Below are 7,408 nucleotides of genomic sequence, written 5' to 3'. Positions count from 1 at the left end.
TGACTTTTGTAACATCACAAGTACAAGGTCCACATCGGCTCACGTCAGATATGTATGTAATACAGCAAAGCTTTCCTTGTGAGCAGATGTATTGCTATCGTGCAACTGTTCATTCATCTATTACATACACGGAGATATACAATATTCACAACTGTAAATAACCTGCGTCCTGGGATGTAGGACATGATCATGAACTTCACTTATGGTATAATTTACAGTTCAGAAATCCCACTCCTTTTTAGAATACAGAGCAGTATTTCTCTGCCATCACATTTTACGGTTGATTTCTTGTATAATTCGCTGACGTAACCTCTATACTTGCAGGTTTCTGGGTAGAAGAGTCACCAACGCTATGAATTTGCTGGAAAGGGTGGTGTAGGTAATTGCTTTTTATTGAAATGCATTAACTTATTGGCTGAAAGAAGGAAACTCTTATTGTTTCCAGCATAAACCGTGAACCTGAAGCTTTTGAGTGAATCCATCTTTAAGTGTTTAAGCTGAATTGTGGACAGGCTAGTACAAGGCCCGGAGAAATGTGATCTCGGGAACGCCGCTGAGGTCTGTGGTGTTGTACAATTCACTGGTGCTGAAACCTATTTATGTCCATTTTGTAGCTGAAGGTTGTTTATATCGGCGCGTGGATACAGTGGGTAGTTAGCCGGTCAGGAGCTGCCTCCAGCCACAATGCCTCCACAATAGGAAGCCACACCTGGTGCTAACATGCTACATCTTCTCTCTTGTCCGACCTTACGGTGACTGCATCTCTAGTAAGCCGAGCGCCGAACACTTTTTCTTCTATACATTGTCTTTTCAATAATCAGACTGTAATTTTTAATGCACGTTGACATGAAGATTTGTATTAACCGGAATCTGTCTGCAGATGTTTGCCACCTACCCTAATGTAGGGACAGAGACCCTGATTCCAGCACTGTGTCACTTACTGGGCTGTTTACTGTAGTTTTTTGATAATCTGCTGATAATCTCTGCTCACTAGAAGATTTGTAAACCTGCTGCCATGTAGGCGCCCATATTGATGAGTTCTGTAAAAGCCCACCCACATCACTGGCAGATTTCTGCCTATGCAGATGGTACACAGCTGCCAATTAGTGGTGTGGGCGAGGTTAACACTGCTCAGCATTCAGAGAACTGCTAGATCTTTCAGTATCAGATGTATCAAAACACTAAAAACCAGATAAGTGAGTGATACATTACTGGAATCCGGGTCTCTTCCCTTACATCATGTTACACTCAGATGGGGTAGCAAAAACCTAGTGACGGGTTCCTTTAAAAAAAAAACAGCTGTCAAGTTAAAGAGCATCTGTCACTGTTTAGTTGGATTGCATTAATCACTTTTTAATATTTGTAAAAAGGTTGTCCAGGATTAGTGAAACATGGCGGCTGCCTTTCACAAACTGCACCACATTAGTCCACGTTCAATATATATGTAGTATGGAAAGTCCTCACGTTAATGGTGCTGAAGTGCTTTATCGGACACTGGTGCTGTTTTTGAAGGATGGCAGTCCTGTTTCTTAAATCCTGGGTAACACAATAGTTAATGAAAGACGTTACCACATTTTTGCAGTCTGTGAATAATTCTGTAGACTGGCTAGTGGACAGGTGGTAAAGGTAAAGCTCTTCTGAGGAGTCAGCTGGGAACATACATGTGGGTAGATTATGGAATGGATCTGGGACCTGATGGGTCCTTTACTGAATATTTATAAGCCACCATATTAAATAACGGAGAGTGACATTCAGACGGATGAGTTTGTGGCCTCCTGCACATGACGTACTTGTTTGCACGGTGCTTGTCCTGAGAGAACGGTCCTTCTGGATCAGAAGTGTATTGTATGCGCCCATGAACAGGTCTTGTTTTCTGCTCGTTACCTGATCATGTTGTTTTCTTTTTTATGAACCTTGAGGTGGCATCCAGATGTAGAATATAGACCGCCCACAGATTTCTGTTGGTTTCATGTACTAGATATGTTGAACACCAACTCTTGATGCTTCCTTGACCAGAAAATTTTCCGTTTTTCCTCTTTCATTTTTTTTCTTCCTTCCTTCAGAGTTATCCTTTTTTTTATTTTTTTTTCTCAATATGACTGTACGAGGGAGTTGTTTTTTTTTTGTTTTTTTTGTTTTTTTTTTGTGTGTTCTCCATGACACCATTCACTTAACCATGTGATGGACTGAAAAATGGCGGAGTAAAAAAATAAATTCTACTGGTGGTAAAATAGGGGCGGGGAGAGGAATAAATTGTACCTTTTTTGGGGGGGTATGCTTTTCGTTATGAAGTAAAAACGATCTGGCAGTATCCTTAAGGTCATGTGTGAGCACAGGGATACCAAATTTATAAATGGTGGTTTTATACATTTTAATGGTCAAACAATTTCAGAAGGGTTTGTAAAAGGAAAAAAAAAAGCTACATTTTCTTCTGTTTTTTTTACATTATCAGACAATGGTGCTGTGTGATGGCTTGTCTTTTGCATGCTGAGAATACAGTTTTATTACCATTTTGGTATATATATATATATATATATATATATATATATATATATATATATATATATATATATATATATATATATATATATATATATATATATATTACAGACCAAAAGTTTGGACACACCTTCTCATTTGAAGATTTTTCTGTATTTTCATGACTATGAAAATTGTACATTCACACTGAAGGCATCAAAACTATGAAGCAACACATTAGGAATTATATACTTAACAAAAGCGTGTGAAACAACTGAAAATATGTCTTATATTCTAGGTTCTTCAAAGTAGCCACCTTTTGCTTTGATGACTGCTTTGCACACTCTTGGCATTCTCTTGATGAGCTACAAGAGGTAGTCACCGGGAATGGTTTTCACTTCACAGGTGTGCCCTGTCAGGTTTAGTAAGTGGGATTTCTTGCCTTAACTGATGGTCCCAACACCATTTATGTGTTGTGCAGAAGTCTGGTGGATACACAGCTGATAGTCCTACTGAATAGACTGTTAGAATTTGTATTCTGGCAAGAAAAAAGCAGCTAAGTAAAGAAAAACGAGTGGCCATCATTACTTTAAGAAATGAAGGTCAGTCAGTCCGAAAAATTGGGGAAAACTTTGAAAGTGTCCCCAAGTGCAGTGGCAAAAACCATCAAGCGCTACAAAGAAACTGGCTCACATGAGGACCGCCCCAGGAAAGGAAGACCAAGAGTCACCTCTGCTTCTGAGGATAAGTTTATCCGAGTCACCAGCCTCAGAAATCGCAGGTTAACAGCAGCTCAGATTAGACACCAGGTCAATGCCACACAGAGTTCCAGCAGCAGACACATCTCTACAACAACTGTTAAGAGGAGACTTTGTGCAGCAAGCCTTCATGGTAAAATAGCTGCTAGGAAACCACTGCTAAGGACAGGCAACAAGCAGAAGAGACTTGTTTGGGCTAAAGAACACAAGGAATGGACATTAGACCAGTGGAAATCTGTGCTTTGGTCTGATGAGTCCAAATTTGAGATCTTTGGTTCCAACCACCGTGTCTTTGTGCGACGCAGAAAAGGTGAACGGATGGACTCTACATGCCTGGTTCCCACCGTGAATAGTGTTGAGCGATACCGTCCGATACTTGAAAGTATCGGTATCGGATAGTATCAGCCGATACCCGAAAAATATCGGATATCGCCGATACCAATGCATTTCAATGGGACGCAAAGTATCGGAATGGTTCCCAGGGTCTGAAGGAGAGGAAACTCTCCTTCAGGCCCTGGGATCCATATTCATGTGTAAAATAAAGAATTAAAATAAAAAATATGGATATACTCACCTCTCCGGTGGCCCCTGGATCTTACCGCTGTAACCGGGAGCCTCCGTTCCTAAGAATGAGCACGTGAAGGGCCTTCGATCACGTCGCGGCTTCTGATTGGTCGCGTGACCGCTCACGCGACCAGTCAGAAGCCGCGACGTCATCGAAGGTCCTTCACGGGCTCATTCTTAGGAACGGAGGCTCCCGGTTACAGCGGTAAGGTCCAGGGGCCGCTGGAGAGGTGAGTATATGGATATATATGGATATACTCACCTCTCCGACGGCCCCTGGACCTTACCGCTGTAACCGGGAGCCTCCGTTCCTAAGAATGAGCCCGTGAAGGACCTTCGATGACGTCGCGGCTGACGTCGCGACTTCTGATTGGTCGCATGAGCGGTCACGCGACCAATCAGAAGCCGCGACGTCATCGAAGGCCCTTCACGCGCTCATTCTTAGGAACGGAGGCTCCCGGTTACATCGGTAAGATCCAGGGGCCGCCGGAGAGGTGAGTATATCCATATTTTTTATTTTAATTCTTTATTTTACACATGAATATGGTTCCGATACCGATTCCCGATACCACAAAAGCTCAAAAATGCTCAACACTAACCGTGAAGCATGGAGGAAGAGGTGTGATGGTGTGGGGGTGCTTTGCTGGTGACACTGTTGGGGATTTATTCAAAATTGAAAGCATACTGAAGCAGCATAGCTACCACAGCATCTTGCAGCGGCATGCTATTCCATCCGGTTTGTGTTTAGTTGGACTATCATTTATTTTTCAACAGGACAATGACCCCAAACACACCTCCAGGCTGTGTAAGGGCTATGTGACCAAGAAGGAGAGTGATGGGGTGCTACGCCAGATGACCTGGCCTCCACAGTCACCAGACCTGTACCCAATCAAGATGGTTTGGGGTGAACTGGACCGCAGAGTGAAGGCAAAAGGGCCAACAAGTGCTAAGCATCTCTGGGAACTCCTTCAAGATTGTTGGAAGACCATTCCCGGTGACTACCTCTTGAAGCTCATCAAGAGAATGCCAAGAGTGTGCAAAGCAGTCATCAAAGCAAAAGGTGGCTACTTTGAAGAACCTAGAATATAAGACATTATTTCAGTTGTTTCACACTTTTTTGTTAAGTATATAATTCCACATCTGTTAATTCATAGTTTTGATGCCTTCAGTGTGAATTTACAATTTTCATAGTCATGAAAATACAGAAAAATCTTTAAATGAGAAGGTGTGTCCAAACATTTTGTCTGTATATATATATATATATATATATATATATATATATATATATATATATATATATATATATATATATATATATATATATATATATATATATATATATATATATAAATAATATTTTTTTGTTTGCTGTTCTTGCATTTGGGCTTCAAATTATTTTATATAAATTGGACTTTTGGTTCCAAATATAGACTTTGGGGTCTGTCTAGCACTGTGTCTCTCTGTCATGGGACAGGAGAATTTGTGTTCCTATAATAAAACAGAAAATCGGAACTTCATGTGCAAGTGTGAACTATGCTTAATGACAAAGATGCCCCGATCTGGAGATCCCAACATGTCCTCTCAGGCTTTGTTTCAGCACAGAAGATGGCGTGGTGTATCGGCATGTGACGAGTGATTGGGAGGGGCTTGGCTCGATATAATATCTTAGGTCAACTATTCAAATATGCAATTGTATGAAAGGGACTGAAATCACAGTGCGGTCACATCAAGCCAAAAGTCGACATGTTGGGGCAACGTTTTTAATTTAGATTAGTAAAATTTTTGCTTGTTTGCTTTTTTTTTTTTGCACTTAACAGTGAAAGCTTCTATTATATATATATATATATATATATGGTAATTATTCCAAAATGGAAAAAAAAAAGATCATGACAAAAATTTAAGGCTTGCATAGCAAATATGGCTGCACTCAACTGTACTACAGCAAGGAAATGTGCGATACATGAAATGTGAATAGCATAATGGCTTGTGAAATCTATGAAAAAACACATGAGTTGCTTAGCTCAAGATTTGGCCAAAAAATGTGAGCACATCCACCAAACGTCAAGGTAATCTCAGATCGGATGGGTCCCTGACCTGACTGCCTAGTGTGAACACTTGCCTCTGGCTAATAACATGGTAAAATTTAAGGCTAACAGGTTGTCTCTTTAAAAAAAAAAAAAATGAATCTATAGCGTAACTTTGCTATATTTTTAACTAATTGATGCAAAAAATAAAATCATGCAAGTATGAAGACAGCCTAAGTTATTAGACCTCACTTACTGCAAAAGTTTGAGTTACTCAAGAATAATTGGTGCTATAAAACCTCAGAATGCTGGGTGCAGATGACAAATGCTCTTTAATGAAACCCTTTTACCACGGGAGTTACGTTCTGTTCTCCTGGGGCCCTCGGTGCTATATCCTGAGTGGGGTTTTACTTTCATAGTTTCTTATGGGTAAATTGTTTTTGAAGGATTAAGAAGTGGGGGGGAAATGCCGGGTAATTTGTGATTATGTACCTTACCTGATATCCAGACCTACTCCTTAATCTGGGTATGAAGTGAAAGACTTTGTGTGCACTGTTGGTTTTGCCTCGGGTTCCTCTTACCCATCTGCTGAGGTTCTTTTAAGGAGCAATAAAGCAGAATGGAGCTAAGGTGCCAATGTATGCAACCTACAAGGATGGGGAAAGGGCAATAAGGCTTTTCCTAACTTGACATGTACAAGAAAAGTGTGTGTTTATTGTGTTTATTTTAAATATGGCTTCTGCCATTGTAGCTTTTTGTCCTTTTGAACCACTTATGATGGCTTCGGCCAGATTAAGAGTTTCTGCTACTTTGATTCCATAGCAAACTTTGACTTGATGACTTATGCTTGAATTCTTAAGCCAGTGTCCCATTGTTTCTGATGGATTATATAGAGGGCATTTTTAATTAATAGTAATTAGTATCTGATTTGTAGATTAGACCTACCGTATTATATATCACAAAGTCTAGTTAACATGTCACTTATTACAAAGGAAAAAACAAGACTTGCACTTTTTATCAATTCTTTTTGCTGCTTTCCTGTTCAGGATGACTCCTGGTTGGAATAAAAATTCCACAAATGTAATTCTGAGTTACAATTTTCAAGAAGCGTTTTTAAAAACGCATAATAAAGGATTTTGGAAGAATGCACTTCTTCTTTTTCCCATCCAGATCGGCTCTGTGTAAAGTCTAAATTTGGTGATTTTATTCTAAAGCTGGCCACATAAACATAGATGTAATCAAAATCTCATCTGTGGCCAGTGTTGGATGTTGTCAGTAAAAAGGGCAGCATGCAAGGGTTCACTTTGATAAATAATATATTTTCATGTAAAATGTAGACCGAGGCTTTGAAATTGCACAGGTAAAACCTCAAGACCCTCAATATCTAAATGCACTTGTGTATTGACACTTTCATGTTAAAGAAATTTAAGACTAACTAGACTTTTATATTGTTTTTTTTTCCTGCATGGAAATTTTATGAAACTTTGCAAATCGCTGAAATAAAAGGGTTCAATTGAGTATATTCTAATAACAGTTCACCTAAAGGCAGACCAATAGACCAGCATAGCTTTGGAAGCCACCTAC

This window comes from Ranitomeya variabilis, chromosome 8 (genome assembly GCF_051348905.1).
Source record: "Ranitomeya variabilis isolate aRanVar5 chromosome 8, aRanVar5.hap1, whole genome shotgun sequence".
NCBI classification, from domain to species: Eukaryota; Metazoa; Chordata; class Amphibia; order Anura; family Dendrobatidae; genus Ranitomeya; species Ranitomeya variabilis.
Note: the sequence above shows the minus strand (reverse complement) of the source record.